Source organism: Pteropus vampyrus, unplaced genomic scaffold, assembly GCF_000151845.1.
Source record: "Pteropus vampyrus isolate Shadow unplaced genomic scaffold, Pvam_2.0 Scaffold55, whole genome shotgun sequence".
Taxonomy (NCBI): domain Eukaryota; kingdom Metazoa; phylum Chordata; class Mammalia; order Chiroptera; family Pteropodidae; genus Pteropus; species Pteropus vampyrus.
Window position 1 is genome coordinate 2,096,501 of NW_011888836.1, and position 17,610 is coordinate 2,114,110.

The window sequence follows — 17,610 nt, forward strand, 5'->3', positions numbered from 1 at the left end:
AGTTTTCTTCAGTTGAGATGGGGACCATGGGTTGATCGCATAGGAACTAGAGCAAAGGTGGAAGTTATAGTTGGTAGTAGTGAGAGAAGTAGAAGATGGTTCCGAGATGTTTGGGGAGTAGAATCCATAGGACATGGATGTTGGTGTTGCGGGGTGGAAGGTGTTCGGGCAGTGGACAAAGCAAATGCTGGTGCTGCTTATTGAAACAGGCCCCTGTGGGAGGAGCACTGGGGAGATGTGGTGAGTTCTGCCTTAGAGATGTTGAATTCGGAGCTTCACCAGTTTGTAGATGATAATCGAAGCTACTCAGGGTGGATTATTTTGTTTAGAATGAAATCATAGTGGGAGAATAGGCCTCCCAAGAAACTTGCATAGAGCCACAGCAGGGGCCAGAGGGGAAGGAGGGGACTCGTGTGGTACAGTGTACCCGGAGCCAAGGGAGTGGTCGATTGTGTTAATGTAGCTGAGACTTCAGGTCAGATGAGGCCTCGGTGTATGTCCTCTGGCTTCTCTACAGGGAAGCCTTAAGTCATTTTTGCCAGGCAGTTTTGTGGGGGTGATGGGCAGTGCATAGAAGTCATGCTAGGGTGAGTGAGTTGAGGGAGCAGTGAGTGGCGATGAAAGAGAATAGCCATCAGAAAGGGAGGGGGCTTCTTTCAGGTTTGAGTGTCCCAGAGAGGGAGCAGGAGAGCAGGAGCCAGAGGTAGGTGGGGGACAGAGAAGAGGCTGGGGGGGATTTTGTGTATTTTTAAGATGAGGGAGACCTGGGCATGTTTACATGCTTGTGGGAGGGAGTCAATAGATGATAAGGACAGATGGAGTGACTGGCTTTGGTTGTTTTATTAATACTTTATTTACTTTTCTAAAACCACAGAAGATAAAGACTGACTCAGGTTAGATGGCACTGCAGCCTCAACTCCCTGGGGCGGGATCTTCAGAGAGTCCCCTCCTCCGACTGCTGCCCACCCTGCTCCCTGGAGAATCCGAATCTTTAGTGCTACGAGATCTTGCCTCCCATTTAAAAGGTTAAAAGGTGGTCCTCATCTCAATCCTCCCCATTTACAAGGAGAATGTGAACATTCTTTGTATTTGGAAAGAGTCAGTGACAAGGCAGAGAATCAAGTTCAAGGTAGCAGCCCATTTTATTGAAAGAAAAGCTAGATAAAATAGGAACACTGTCAGAAAATGTTTCTCAGAACAGGGAGAGAATGGATGAGTTGCATTCTGTGCCACGAACATGCTAGATCTTGAGTTTCTTGGAATTCTGATAGGCTCTTGTTAGAATCACTTTAACTGATTTTAAGCATTGTGCATATGTGCAGAGAGAGGATTTCTAGACTTCCGTCTGAACTGGGCCTGAGTGAGGTAGATGCTCATAAGGGAAAAAGATAGGTTTCTATATGCTGTTCTTTTCTGGAAAAAAAAAAAATTATTGTGACTTGCAACAAATGTAATTTTTTTAATTCATTTTTTTTCTTAATCAATAAATTTTATTTTTTTTGGAGCACTTTTAGGTTCATAGCAAATTTGAGTGGAAAATTTAGAGAGTGCCCGTATGTCCCCTGTCCCCAAATAGGTACACCCTCTCCCTACTATCTGCATTCCCATGATAGAGGTACATTGTTACAATGAATGAACCTACACTGACACTTCCTTAGCACCCAAAGTCCGTTGTATACATTAGGGTTCATTCTTGGTGGTATACATTCCATGGGTTTTGGCAAAAGTACAGTGATATGTATCTACCATTGTAGAATCATTCAGAGTAGTTTCACGAACCTAATATTTCTCTCTGCTCCCTCTATTCATCTCTCCCTTCTATTTCTTTGTTATTTGTAGTAATACTCTTCTATGTAAACAAAAGTTTTCAGTCTCTCCTTTCTGAAGATCGTGATAGAACCTTAATAATAGAATCTTTGTTTTGGTTTGAGTACTTTTGTACCCCAAAAAAGTCAGTCACTGACCACTGACCTGGAATAATGACTTTTTAACGTTTTTTAAAGCTCTTTGCAGTGAACATTTCACCAGAAGCTTTTTTCCCCCCTACCTTTTAGGTGATGGAAAAAGCAGAGAGACCCTCTCTTGACCTTGGCCTCCAGCTGAGGATGTGTTATGGGCCTCTCCTGTGTATTGCAGAGTAGATTTTTGTTCCTAAAGGGCCAAAGAGAAAACACTGTGTCTTCTCACAGGTACTGACAACAGTGTTCAAAGAAAAAGGTAGGTTGGTGATGAAAGGGTTAAAGTACTAGGGTTTAGGGCTCTGCTATTTACTCATTGCTACTTCGTGCAGAAAATATGTTGCATTAAAGCTTGGAGAAACTGGTTAACTATAAATTCTGAGGTTCGAAAGTTGTCGGGAAATGTGCAAGGCGAACTGCACCGAAACACCAGTTCTTCAGGGCAGCCCCCTTTCTCCACCCCCATTAAGCTCCTTTATCCACACAGTGTTCTTATTACTGAGTCTTCACCCAGCTCTGCTCCAGCATCCCTCTGGACGCCGTGGAGGAGACAGGAGCAACACAGGAGTCATGTCTCCAATGTCACTGTGCACCACTGTCATGACTTTTGCTCTTTCTCATTTTGCCAGTATTTGTGTGTACCTAGTGGCTTTCTGTTGCCTATTTTAGACTCATCCTGAGACAGTAGCCAGGGAATCACAGATTCGATGTGCTGGTTATGTTTTCTAATACTTACTGAAACACACTTCTTATAACTATTTAGAAACAAGAAAATAGTCATTTGCATAACCCCTGAAATAACTCTGTGTCTCCACTGTTTGGGAATGCCCATCCAGACCACAGCCTCATGGAAGGAACCCCCAGGTGTCCTGAAGGTCATGAACTGAGGCTAGGAGGTTCCTCATGTGTGTAAGAGGCTCTCTCCCTCCTCTGGGTGCTAGAAATGTCAAGGAAGGGCTGCTTCCTTGCTGGTCTCTTCTCTCATTCAACTCACAGTTTAATGCATCCTTGGGTGATTGTTTTCCATCCAGAAGAGAATAGTGTTAATGACTGGCCCTTTTCCTTCAGGACTAGAAGCTGAAGGCCCCTGCCCTGAGGAACAGGGTTTAGAGATATCGAAATAATTTCCACATCTCTCAACTACTGTTTAATAAACGCCTACCACAGGTGCTATAGTAGGTGTGTGTAGGCTCTGGAAATAGCAGCGATCCACCAAACCAGCTAGGGCCCTGCCCTCTCGGAGCTTATTTTCTAGGAGGTGTGAGATGGACAAAAAGAGGTAACAGTGAGAAAACATGATATAGTAGTAAGTGTTCTATAGAAAATGGAAACGAGGGGACATGACAGGTGGTTATGGGAGAGTGGGGCTGCTGAGATGGGGCCTTGGGGAAAGGAATCTCAGAGGCATAAAGGGACCTGCCCTGGGAAGAACATTCAAAACAGAGCAAACAGCTTATGCAAAAATTTTAGAAAGTCTTTGGGAAATACCGAGTTAGTTCAATCTAACTGTGGGATGAAAAGGAAGGGAATGAGGTGGAATAGTGTGTTGGACATCACTAGAGGTGATGGGGAGTTACGAATACTGGCTTACACAGAGCAATTGTGTTACAGAAGTCAGCCCGCAAATAAGCAGATTGCAAAGTGGACCAGAGCACATGTGTCGTTGCATTTTCGTGTGAGACCTGAGGCAGGTTACATAATCTAAACACAGTTGACTTATGAGGTAGCCATACTAGCAGCCCTGCCTCGTGGGGGTGGAGGAGGAGGGTATCTGCACCACCCTTAGCACCATGCCTGGCACACTGAAGCACACAGTGAAGGTTAGCTGACAGTCTCTTCCTCTTAACCTGGAAGGCCTTCTGGAAAGCCCTTCCTGGTAGAGAGAGTTGCACGTGAGAAATAAGCCAAGATTGTGAAAGTTGGTGTTTGGATAATAATGTTCTTTGCCAGACTCATCAAAGGAAGGCTCTGGAGACTGGTGGCTGGGATTGGCCAGGTTTTCTAGGAGAGATTTTTTTTGGAGAAATGATCTCTTGATATTCAGCATTCTTTCCAGAGGATCTTTTGGGTGGAGTTCATCCAGGCAGTACATATAAACAGTGAGATCAAGGCGTTTTGTTAGAGGAGGAATAAAAGTTGTTGCTCTAACAAATAACTCCAGAAGAGCACATGTGGTTTTGTACCTGTAGGTTTTTTTAAAATATAAAAAATATTTTATAATTTAACACAGTACATGTTAACATTTAACACAAATAATCTTACTTCCTACTTCTGACTCCTAGCTCCCCATTTTCCTCCCTAGAGACAACCACTTGTACATTTTCTTAGGAATTCTTATGGATTCAGATACTTAACGTGCATATTCAAATGTATTACATGTATCCCATACGATTTTTGAAAGGTAGAGCTTTCTTAAAAGTGTGTGTGTATGGCAGCTGCTCAAACATTTGGAAAGGCTAGGACGACATAGGAAGAAGGTGGAATCATGTCATGGGGATATTGATTCCTGAGCATGTGTGAACTTGAGGGCTCATAAATAATACAAATGATTACCAAGGGAAAAATAAAAATCATATGTGCAGTTAAATGGAGCTAATTCTATCTGCAAAGACAATGTTTTAGAAATACAACAAAACCTAGAATGTTTTCGTTTTTTATACTCTAAGGGAATCTTTGGTGTCTTTTTTTCCTCTCTCATCAAAGCCTGAAAATAATGAGGGAAGCCTGTGGGTGTCTTCACCGTGGCACCCTCAGCAGGCAAATGTGGATGAGTAAGGGTGGACGTGGTCTGGGCATTTTCCCCAGTGACAAGCAGACCCCACTGCTGGACAGCAGGCAGTTTGCACAGGTGAGGTCCAGCGTCCTAATCCAGCTGTTGGGGTGAGTGTTCACCTCAAAGCAGGCTCGTAGGTGCATCTCCTAATAGGGCAGCAGCAGGACACCCGGGGTGGGGGACCAGGCAGTAAGGGGCCTCAGGGCGTTTGCATTAGAAGCCACAGAGGTAACAGTTGAGATGCTCCCAAGTTAACACCTCCCTACCCCAGACCTTTGTGTCCAGTGCCATTCCTGAAGCCCTCCAATTGTGTTTGGTCAAGGTGTTCCTGGACTGCAGAGTCCAGACTATTCTCTGCTTGGAGCCACACGTGTCTTAGCTGGGTTTTCTAGTGAGGGCGCTCGGATCCCAGATGGCACCAGCCAGAGCTCGACCACCTAAACCTTAATCCTAATTCCACAAATTGTGTTTTCCAATCTGTTGGAAGCTTTTCTTTTCTTTATTGTTATTTTTTAAAGCCTACAGCACCTAGTAGTCCTAGGTGGGTTCCCATCCAAGTACTAACCAGGCCTGACCCTGCTTAGCTTTCGAGATCAGACGAGATGGGGCACGTTCAGGGTGGCATGGCTGTAGACAAGGAAGCTTTTCTTATGTGAGCAAAGAAGAGTAAGTAGTTCGTTAAGGGAGCCTCCCCAACACTTTTTCTAAACTCAAAAACTGTTAAATAGTAAAATTTTCACAAAACTACACAAGGCTTACCATGGGTTTACAGTTTTTTCGATTTTGATATCATGTATATTATCTAATTTCTCTTGCAACAACCCTTTGAATTAGTATGCATCGGTTATTATGCACATTTCATAGGTGCAGAAATGGAGTCTTGTAATAGTCAATTTCCATGGCAAGTTCAAAGAGAAAATAAGTCATTGTGCACAGTTGACTTTTCCCAAAGTAAATGAGGGGAACACTGGTCCTATAGTAATAGGCATCTATAAACATAAGGTTCCTGGGTCTGGTAAGTTTGGGGAACAATGCCATCATCTTGGGAACCCTGTATAAAAAAACCTGTTTAATTCTGTTTCCCAAATTAGCTTGCCATCTTCCCCATCTGGTAATATCTATCAGTACTTCTTATAATATTTTGGAAAACACAAGTCTGCAACATCACCAGGAAAAATATAATTTTTACTAACTTTAAAAAATGTATCTTTATAAAAGTTAATTGGTACTATTTAAAATAATTTTAACTCTAATAATTTTATCTCTAATAATTTAAAAGCTACAAAAGTTACCCACATGGCTGTCAGCCACCAATACCTTAGAATTCATGGAGCAGCATACGGACGCCATGGGAGATTCTTGAAATCTACTGTAGGGCTCATCTTCTTACTGGCTTTGTGACTTGGCCAACTTACTTAACTTCTGTCAGCCTCAGTTTATCTGGAAATGGTTTTATATTAATCTTACTCTATGGTTATTGCAGAGATTAAATGAGTTGACTCAAGTAAAGCACTTGCCACAGTCCCTGGTGTATAGTAAATGCTCAGAAAATCTAACCTTTATTATTCATGGGCTCCAAGCAGGTTTGCTGTTCAGCAGAGTCTGGTGGATTCTTGTCTCTGGGATAGATGCCATCTAGATTTGATTACACTTGAGAAAATTACAGTTGGTTAAAGTGTCCAATCCTAATGTAACCAGAAAAAAAAATGCACCCTATTATATTAGTTTCTCAGGGTTGCCATAACAACATACTACAGACCAAGTACCACTGTCTTAAACAGCTTAAACCACAGACATTTATTGTTTCACAGCTACAGAGGACAGAAGTCAAGGTGTCGGCAGCGTTGGTTCCTTCTGAGAGCTGTGAGGGTGAATCTATTCCAGGCCTCTCTTCTAGCTTCTGGTCGTTTGCTGGCAATCTTTGGCATTCTTTGGCTTGTAGTCACATCACCCTGATCTCTGCCTTCACATTCATGTGTCGTTCTCCCTGTGTGCCTGTCTGTGTCCAAGTTTCCCCTCTTTCTAAGGGGAAACCAGTCATATCTGAATAGGGCCCACCCTACTCCAGTATGACCTCATCTTAATCACATCTGCAAGGACCCTATTTCCAAATAAGGCCGCATTCTGAAGTACTGGGGGTTAGGACTTTAACATATGAATATTTGGGGGACACAGTTCAACCCACATAGCAATGTAGTAGGTCAATCCCAATAAGAGAATGCAAGAGACAAGAGATTTGGTTAAACATCCAATTGGGAAATTTTGTGCTTGCTTTTTTTTTTTTCCTTAGAACTTTTTTTTCAATCACCTTTATGCAAAAAAATGCATCCATTTTAAGTGTATAGTTCAGTGAATTTTGACAAATGTATATACCTATGTAACCATCACTCCAATCAAGATATAGGTCAGTTCCATCCTAAAAGTTTTCTCCTGTCCCTCTCCAGTCAGCTCCTCCCTCTGTGTCCCAGCCCCTAGACGATCACCGGGCTTCCTCCTGCCACTGTAGATGAGTAGTGGTTGTACCTTTTCTGGCATGTCACATAAATGAAATGGTAATTTTTTATACATATATATTCTTTGCTAGCTTTTTTTTTTTTTTTTTGCCTCTGTCTGCTTTTAAAGTGAACCATTAATCCACAGGAATCTCGTAAAGTTTTTAGTAAGAAAAACCCAGAATAGAATTCTATAGCTAGATGGAGCATAATTTTGATAGATTATTTAAAATATATATTATTTCCTCACTATGCCTGTGGTCCTATATTAGATACCTAATACCCTCATTAATTTCTCAGATCAGCCTTGTGAAGCAAATATATTTTCCGCATGTTTAAAAGAGGCAGTTTTTTAGGGCATTTTTTTTTTGTCTTTGATTACTACTATCTGGAAAATGGGCTTAATTGAAGAAAGTTGAATGTTTGCTAAGATTAGAGCTTCATAATATTGGAATACGCCTGTAATGGCATTTTTAGTGAAATGTCACAAGGTCATCATAAAGACTAAATGAGATCATGCATGTCAAGTGTTGAGTATAGTTAGTGCTCAGCACACAATGAGAGCTACTTGTCATTACTGTTATTAATGCTACTTGTCATTACTGTTATTAGTGGACTCAGTGGCTGTCAGAGCTGGAGCCCTTCTGTGAAAATCTAGGCCGGAGCTCTTCACCCTTCAGAGACCTGGACAGTCCACCCTCTTCCCGAGAGAGGAGGGCCTGGCAGAGGGCGGTAGTCCTCTCCTGCTCCCTAACCTCCTCCCTCAGCAGCATGCCTTTTTATGCTTTTCATCTGCTACTAAGTTATAAGCTTTTCCTGAAAAGAAAAGATTCCACATGAACACATGTAAGCATCCCCTGGAGGAGGTCTTCCTTTCTCATTCTTTGACAGGATGAGATGTAGTGACTTCAGGTACCCGGCATGTACAGGAGCACTCGAACCCAGCTCTTCAGACTTCTAGCCTTTAGGAGATTAAAACAGAGGAGATGCCAGTCCAACATGGATGTTCTAGTGTCATCCAGTTCAAAGCAGGGACTGTTCTTCCCCACCTCAGTATTTCTAGTGCCAGCCAGGCTGAAGTAAACATTTATAGGCATAAGTTGAAAGTTGATCATTTTACAACTTCTTATTTAGGACATAGTAAACATTATAGAACCAAACTATGGAATTGGCGAGCACCATTTTTTAGCAGCTATTTTAGTTTGGGTGTCTTTTAGTTCCAACTTGTCATATTTTCCTCATTCCATACCCTTCATATCTCTTTGGTAATATGTGTGAATGAAGGTCAACTAGCGTGTGTTTTGACATCTACCTCAAATGAAATCTTCAAATTATCTTCATGTAAATCTTGAAGAGGTAGTAATTTCAGCGTAAGTAGCAATTAAAAAGCAAAAATTGTACTTAATAACCTCTACAAGGGTACCTGAGGTTTTCTATTGTGGAGTCTTAACAAATACTATTCGTCATTAATAATTTGGGTGGGATATCATCTGACTTCCATTTAGTTTTACAAGGCTGCACAGAATTCCAGGTCTGTCTGGGGAGATGGCAGAGAGAAAATCACTGGGCACACGCATGTGTTGAAACCATGCTCACCAGGCGCTTTTCAGCTGTGGGCGCTGAGCAGGCCTTTGAGTCTCCCTGAGCCTCAGTTTCCTTTTTTGGGGAAACAATCATGAACAAGCTCTTTTCCAGCCCTGAGTTCATTTGCTAGTTATTATCAAAATGTTAATACGCAAATTCTGTTTTAGAGCTGTTAACTCAAATATAATCCTGTTTTAACGGGATTAACATTAATTTAGTTAAGTGTATTGTCAGATTTGACATTGAGGACATATTCATGCTAATTAGAATAGGTACAGTGAATAGGCTCCTGCTAGAGCTGTCTCATTAAAACTGAATTGAATTGATTTTGATGCTTTCTTACAGATTTTTAAATTAAGAGTAACAAATGGCAATTGGCTTGGAGTATATAGACTTTTACCACCGTCCTTCTCCACACTTATTTTTGTATTTCAAGTATGCTAATTTCTTACCTCCTCCTATCACCTTCTTTATTACCATCTAGCTAAATTATATTAGTGCAACTGAAGATAGCTTTAGAGAAAGAAGTGGTAATCACGACTTAATTTAAGATTTTAATTTCCGTATACTAACTACATGAAACAGGATATCAAGTACATTATTAGCAGGTAAAACAATTCCAGCGATGGAATTTATTTTGAGTCTTAGTTAATATAAATGGTTGAGTGAATATTAATACTTTGGTCACCTTTTCCAAATGGTGATAAACAGACCAGAAAGTTAAGTGCCATTGGTATTACCTTTATCTGATTACCTTTTTGTTTAGGATTTCTATTAGAAGGCCAGTGCCTTTTCAGGTGTAAAAATTTACAATGTCTTTTTGTTTCAACAAAACACTTTTCCATAAAATACTAGACTGACTTAGAAAAAAGTAGTTAATATTTTAGCACAGGGGTCCCCAACCCCCGGGCCATGGACCGGTACTGGTCCATGGCCTATTAGGAACCAGGACGCATGGCAGAAAGTGAGCAGTGGATAGGAGAATGAAGCTTCGTCTGTATCTGCAGCCACTCCCTTGCGCTAGCATCTCCGCCTCAGCTCCACCTCAGACCATCAGGCATTAGATTCTCATAGGAGCACCGGTCCCTGGTGCCAAAAAGGTTAGAGACCACAGTTTTAGCCTCATTCGCGTACCAGAATCTCATCTTTTGCATATTTGTCACACATAAGAACTACAGAAAAGAGGGATGTTCTGAGGGCACTTGCAGTCACATGGGAATTCTCTAAGCAGTGACTAAGGCCATCACTGGAGTTAGGACTTTCTGAAGGTGTTTAAAAATACTACTTGTGTGATTTAACATAACTGTGAAAGTCTGGCAAATTCACTAACTGTCTTCATGGAGATAGAAGTTGTACTTAAACAGACTTGATAATAAAGGAAAAGCAGGAAAAAATGAATTTAGTGCTTATTATTCTCGGTGGTTAATAATATCAAAAGTTCATTGATACGCATTATGTATATCAGGTAATACTTGTAAAGTTTTAGTTTCTGGGTACAGTTGTTCCTCAGAGGACCTGTGTGGTTACCCAAATCTGTGGATGCTCAAGTTCCTAATGTAAAATGACATAGAACAGTGCATATAATTGGCCCTCAGCATCTCACATCACCCTGATCTCTGCCTTCACATTCATGTGTCGTTCTCCCTGTGTGCCTGTCTGTGTCCAAGTTTCCCCTCTTTCTAAGGGGAAACCAGTCATATCTGAATAGGGCCCACCCTACTCCAGTATGACCTCATCTTAATCACATCTGCAAGGACCCTATTTCCAAATAAGGCCGCATTCTGAAGTACTGGGGGTTAGGACTTTAACATATGAATATTTGGGGGACACAGTTCAACCCACATAGCAATGTAGTAGGTCAATCCCAATAAGAGAATGCAAGAGACAAGAGATTTGGTTAAACATCCAATTGGGAAATTTTGTGCTTGCTTTTTTTTTTTCCTTAGAACTTTTTTTTCAATCACCTTTATGCAAAAAAATGCATCCATTTTAAGTGTATAGTTCAGTGAATTTTGACAAATGTATATACCTATGTAACCATCACTCCAATCAAGATATAGGTCAGTTCCATCCTAAAAGTTTTCTCCTGTCCCTCTCCAGTCAGCTCCCCCCTCTGTGTCCCAGCCCCTAGACGATCACCGGGCTTCCTCCTGCCACTGTAGATGAGTTGTGGTTGTACCTTTTCTGGCATGTCACATAAATGAAATGGTAATTTTTTATACATATATATTCTTTGCTAGCTTTTTTTTTTTTTTTTTTTTTTTTGCCTCTGTCTGCTTTTAAAGTGAACCATTAATCCACAGGAATCTCGTAAAGTTTTTAGTAAGAAAAACCCAGAATAGAATTCTATAGCTAGATGGAGCATAATTTTGATAGATTATTTAAAATATATATTATTTCCTCACTATGCCTGTGGTCCTATATTAGATACCTAATACCCTCATTAATTTCTCAGATCAGCCTTGTGAAGCAAATATATTTTCCGCATGTTTAAAAGAGGCAGTTTTTTAGGGCATTTTTTTTTTGTCTTTGATTACTACTATCTGGAAAATGGGCTTAATTGAAGAAAGTTGAATGTTTGCTAAGATTAGAGCTTCATAATATTGGAATACGCCTGTAATGGCATTTTTAGCGAAATGTCACAAGGTCATCATAAAGACTAAATGAGATCATGCATGTCAAGTGTTGAGTATAGTTAGTGCTCAGCACACAATGAGAGCCTTCATAATGCTACTTGTCATTACTGTTATTAGTGGACTCAGTGGCTGTCAGAGCTGGAGCCCCTCTGTGAAAATCTAGGCCGGAGCTCTTCACCCTTCAGAGACCTGGACAGTCCACCCTCTTCCAGAGAGAGGAGGGCCTGGCAGAGGGCGGTAGTCCTCTCCTGCTCCCTAACCTCCTCCCTCAGCAGCATGCCTTTTTATGCTTTTCATCTGCTACTAAGTTATAAGCTTTTCCTGAAAAGAAAAGATTCCACATGAACACATGTAAGCATCCCCTGGAGGAGGTCTTCCTTTCTCATTCTTTGACAGGATGAGGTGTAGTGACTTCAGGTACCCGGCATGTACAGGAGCACTCGAACCCAGCTCTTCAGACTTCTAGCCTTTAGGAGATTAAAACAGAGGAGATGCCAGTCCAACATGGATGTTCTAGTGTCATCCAGTTCAAAGCAGGGACTGTTCTTCCCCACCTCAGTATTTCTAGTGCCAGCCAGGCTGAAGTAAACATTTATAGGCATAAGTTGAAAGTTGATCATTTTACAACTTCTTATTTAGGACATAGTAAACATTATAGAACCAAACTATGGAATTGGCGAGCACCATTTTTTAGCAGCTATTTTAGTTTGGGTGTCTTTTAGTTCCAACTTGTCATATTTTCCTCATTCCATACCCTTCATATCTCTTTGGTAATATGTGTGAATGAAGGTCAACTAGCGTGTGTTTTGACATCTACCTCAAATGAAATCTTCAAATTATCTTCATGTAAATCTTGAAGAGGTAGTAATTTCAGCGTAAGTAGCAATTAAAAAGCAAAAATTGTACTTAATAACCTCTACAAGGGTACCTGAGGTTTTCTATTGTGGAGTCTTAACAAATACTATTCGTCATTAATAATTTGGGTGGGATATCATCTGACTTCCATTTAGTTTTACAAGGCTGCACAGAATTCCAGGTCTGTCTGGGGAGATGGCAGAGAGAAAATCACTGGGCACACGCATGTGTTGAAACCATGCTCACCAGGCGCTTTTCAGCTGTGGGCGCTGAGCAGGCCTTTGAGTCTCCCTGAGCCTCAGTTTCCTTTTTTGGGGAAACAATCATGAACAAGCTCTTTTCCAGCCCTGAGTTCATTTGCTAGTTATTATCAAAATGTTAATACGCAAATTCTGTTTTAGAGCTGTTAACTCAAATATAATCCTGTTTTAACGGGATTAACATTAATTTAGTTAAGTGTATTGTCAGATTTGACATTGAGGACATATTCATGCTAATTAGAATAGGTACAGTGAATAGGCTCCTGCTAGAGCTGTCTCATTAAAACTGAATTGAATTGATTTTGATGCTTTCTTACAGATTTTTAAATTAAGAGTAACAAATGGCAATTGGCTTGGAGTATATAGACTTTTACCACCGTCCTTCTCCACACTTATTTTTGTATTTCAAGTATGCTAATTTCTTACCTCCTCCTATCACCTTCTTTATTACCATCTAGCTAAATTATATTAGTGCAACTGAAGATAGCTTTAGAGAAAGAAGTGGTAATCACGACTTAATTTAAGATTTTAATTTCCGTATACTAACTACATGAAACAGGATATCAAGTACATTATTAGCAGGTAAAACAATTCCAGCGATGGAATTTATTTTGAGTCTTAGTTAATATAAATGGTTGAGTGAATATTAATACTTTGGTCACCTTTTCCAAATGGTGATAAACAGACCAGAAAGTTAAGTGCCATTGGTATTACCTTTATCTGATTACCTTTTTGTTTAGGATTTCTATTAGAAGGCCAGTGCCTTTTCAGGTGTAAAAATTTACAATGTCTTTTTGTTTCAACAAAACACTTTTCCATAAAATACTAGACTGACTTAGAAAAAAGTAGTTAATATTTTAGCACAGGGGTCCCCAACCCCCGGGCCATGGACCGGTACTGGTCCATGGCCTATTAGGAACCAGGACGCATGGCAGAAAGTGAGCAGTGGATAGGAGAATGAAGCTTCGTCTGTATCTGCAGCCACTCCCTTGCGCTAGCATCTCCGCCTCAGCTCCACCTCAGACCATCAGGCATTAGATTCTCATAGGAGCACCGGTCCCTGGTGCCAAAAAGGTTAGAGACCACAGTTTTAGCCTCATTCGCGTACCAGAATCTCATCTTTTGCATATTTGTCACACATAAGAACTACAGAAAAGAGGGATGTTCTGAGGGCACTTGCAGTCACATGGGAATTCTCTAAGCAGTGACTAAGGCCATCACTGGAGTTAGGACTTTCTGAAGGTGTTTAAAAATACTACTTGTGTGATTTAACATAACTGTGAAAGTCTGGCAAATTCACTAACTGTCTTCATGGAGATAGAAGTTGTACTTAAACAGACTTGATAATAAAGGAAAAGCAGGAAAAAATGAATTTAGTGCTTATTATTCTCGGTGGTTAATAATATCAAAAGTTCATTGATACGCATTATGTATATCAGGTAATACTTGTAAAGTTTTAGTTTCTGGGTACAGTTGTTCCTCAGAGGACCTGTGTGGTTACCCAAATCTGTGGATGCTCAAGTTCCTAATGTAAAATGACATAGAACAATGCATATAATCGGCCCTCAGCATCTGCGAATTCCCAACCATGGATTGAAAATACAGTTTCCAGTCCACAGTTGGTTGAATTCGTGGATGCAAAACCCGTGGATTGGAGGGGCAAACTTGTTTGTATCATTCTGCCCGCTATGTGGTATAAGATAAGCTGGGATTTCACAGCAAGTTCAGAACCAATGAAAAACGGAAAATAAAGAATAAGAATGGTTGTATAAGCGACATTTGTATAGACTGGTATTTTGTAAGTATCCATTAAAAATAATCATTAAAATCTTTAAAATAGTTATCATTTGTAAAATCTTTAAAACCATCATTAAAAATTAAAAATAATAGTTTCCTTCTTTTTAGTTTTTTTCTATTGCAGGCACTAGATAAATGCTTTTTATAACTTTCTACTTTTTTTTTTAACATGAATTACTGATTTTTCACAATAATTATAAAAGGCATTATCATCCTCTTAAAAATGGAGAAACTGAGGCACAGAGCAGTTAAGTCACACAGCAAGCACGTGGTAGCACTATGATCGAAGGCCAGCACTATGGCTCTGGAGCTCGTGATTCTAGCCTGCCTCTGTACAACATTGCTAATGTGTTAGTAATATTTTTCCAAATAGAATTAATAAAGAGTAGCTGTCAGTTTAGAAGATTATACCATAAAATATTTTATTTCATTTAAAAACGTTATTACCTTTATTACAGAATAAACATCCACCTAAGTGATTCGTAACATTTCTCATAGTCAAGTGTTTAAATAATGTGCAGCTAATATTGCTATATTACGTTACATGAAGTACTCTCTGCCTGTTTCAGCCCCAGGTTAGTTTTTGGTTTCCCCTTCTGCTCCTATTCCCTACAGTAAAGTGAATCTAATGCCTTATATGGTTATTGGAGAGAAGGGAAGGAAGTCTGTGTGAAGGAAGGTGAAAGACGGGGCTGTGGTGCACCCACCTTTTCCATTCTCTTCTGGAATTTGATTAAATAATATGACAGTGTTTATTAGTGCCTACTAAATGCCAGGCTCTGTGCCAGAGACTGGGGCTACAGTGAACAAAACACAGTTCCCGTCCTCACGGAGCCTGCAGTCTGATTGATTTCCAAGGGTGGTTCTGAGTACACTTCATTTGTGAAAACACTTCGTTCTGGATTGGGGCTTGGTGGAGTTTGTCCCTCTCGTGCTGACCAGCCCCTCCCCACCTGCCCCAATCTCTCCCTCAGAGCTGCAGGGATCGAGTCAGCCCCAGAGGGCTGGTTGGCTGCCGCCTTGTCAGTTTTTAAAACCTCAGCAATACCAACACTCCTAATGCCCAGCTTCTCAGGGTGTGGACTGCAAACCCCAGAGGCTCCTCAGCGAGCCTGGCACTGCTTAGTTCCTCACAGCATGGGTGTTTTTACTGTGCAGTATGACAGTGTCAGGCTTCTGTCTTGGAAAGTATTAGGCGTTTACTTTATTTCCACAAAATCCCTTTCACTTCACTAGAGTTTAATTTTTCCTTAATTGACATTTGTGCCTATTAATGCCATGGGATTGTGGGCTTTGATTTTTCTTTATTTTACGGGTGGGATGGGTCGGTAACAAATCAAATGACATTTGAGGGCCACTGCCCTAAGGGAAAAATCACTGAGATCATTTACTGGAAAGAGATCAGAGCACTCAATTATAGAGCCTTATAGACTTGCTTTGTCACCATCAGTACTGTTTATTCATTTTCTACTGTGTGTAAAAATTTAAAAAGTATTTTATTAAGTACTGTGGGGGGCTGATAGGAAAAATAACTGAGTATTGCTTACCTCCTGATTTCATTATGATTGTATCTGTAGGCTTTCAATTGATGCCTATGATCTTCCATTCTACAGGCTAGAACCATTTATCTGTGAGCTCATTTATTGGCAAACTTTCCATCTGGGTCAAGGATCTACATGGTTCTCTAAAAATTAGGTTTCAGCCCTGCGATCTTCAGAAGGAAGCATTACATAGAGGGAATCATTTGGATTTGTTGTTACGAAGATTGTAGCAAATTGCGAGATCTGGAGAACCCTTTAAACCCTCCTCCAAACCTCCCTCACAGCTACCAACTTAGAGGGGTCAAGTAAGATCCTACTATGGGAAAAGAAGAGGAGCTACGGGCAAGACAACAGGCATTTGAAACAGATCTCCTGAGTAGATAAGTAGGCAGGTGGTTGGAAAGTAAGGAGTAAAACTAGTCAGATCCACCCCACACACTTTTCTCCCTGTCTCTCTTTTTGTCTCTCTTGTGTTTTCCTTTCTATCAATTTTTCTTCCTGTCTCCCTCCCACATCACTGGCCTCTTCTCACTTCCTGCCCCACTTCCGTTCCTTTTCATCTTCTCATTTCTTCTTGGCCTCTTTTCTTGGGCTGTTTTCTGTCCATTTCCTGTTTCTCTAACACTGACTGCTTTTATCCTTAGACAAAATTTTGTTACCCACCTCATCCTGCCTCCCCCACCATTGTCATGGCATTATATACCGTGTCTTGTGGTTAAATAACCATCTAATAAAATTAAGCTGGGGCTTTTAAGAATACCAAAGACTTTCTGCTGCACATTTTGCTTCCTGGAGCGGAAATGCTCCAGTGCAATGCTGTCTGCTGCCACGGGCAAATGAAAGGCCGGTTTTCAGAGTGATCCAAGTCTAGTGGGTCAGACTCTCCCTGATTGCTGCAGACTGAGACAGCACATTTGAGACAGGAGAATGTATGCTTAGATCCTGGATATTTTCCTTCTCACTTTAAATCAACTAACTTTTTTGACCTTAGGCAATTAATCTAAATATTCCTGCCTCAATTCTCCTTCTTTGCAAAAGACAGTATTGGTCTTGCCCTCCTCTCTCTCTGGACCTTTTAAAAAGCTTATGAGTTATGATTGTTTATAAGGTCTTTGGCATTCTGGGATCTCATAAATAACTACTTTGTATGCATAAGGCACAGTGTAAATTCCAGGTATGACTTTTTTTCTAATGCATTTCCATTTTTGTACCACATTTTCCTCGTCACTCAGGTTGATCTTTAAAAAGTTAGTTGGTTTTTTCACTTGTTGGTATTTATTTTAAGGGACTTCTCCAAGAACACAGATGTCTCCTTTACAGTGTGAAATTTGTGAAGAATAGCTCATTGCAATAAAATATCAAAGAGGACGATTGCCTTGCTGCTGTCTTTACTGCTCATTCATTCGCCTTCTTCCTAATCTGTGCTTTCAATGCAACTTCTCCCCCATCTGGTCCTAAGCAGGAAGTTTCATCAATCAATGCCCTCTCTAAAATATCTTGAGAAACAAGTCTACTGTGCTCATACCAGAGCCAGCAATTCAGCTGTAGGCACTGTTGGGCCTCCCAGGGTCACTGGCCACAGTTGACTGCTGACAGACCCGGCTTTGGCCATGTCACAAGGAGCAGAGCCAAAGTAGCCCATTGATTCATCTCACTCCACTTTTATTTAACACCAGTTCAAATGGTAATAATATAATTCAAATGGGAATAATGT

The 17,610-nt window shown here is 40.6% G+C and overlaps 1 protein-coding gene and 1 pseudogene across 3 annotated transcripts in view; one reads left to right on the forward strand and one right to left on the reverse strand.

The window, feature by feature from the left end:
- The window catches only part of KCTD1 (potassium channel tetramerization domain containing 1), a 173,754-nt gene that overhangs the window by 103,725 nt on the left and 52,419 nt on the right, over positions 1-17,610 (forward strand). The window lies entirely within an intron of this gene.
- Positions 5,248-5,366, reverse strand: LOC111739881 (annotated as a pseudogene).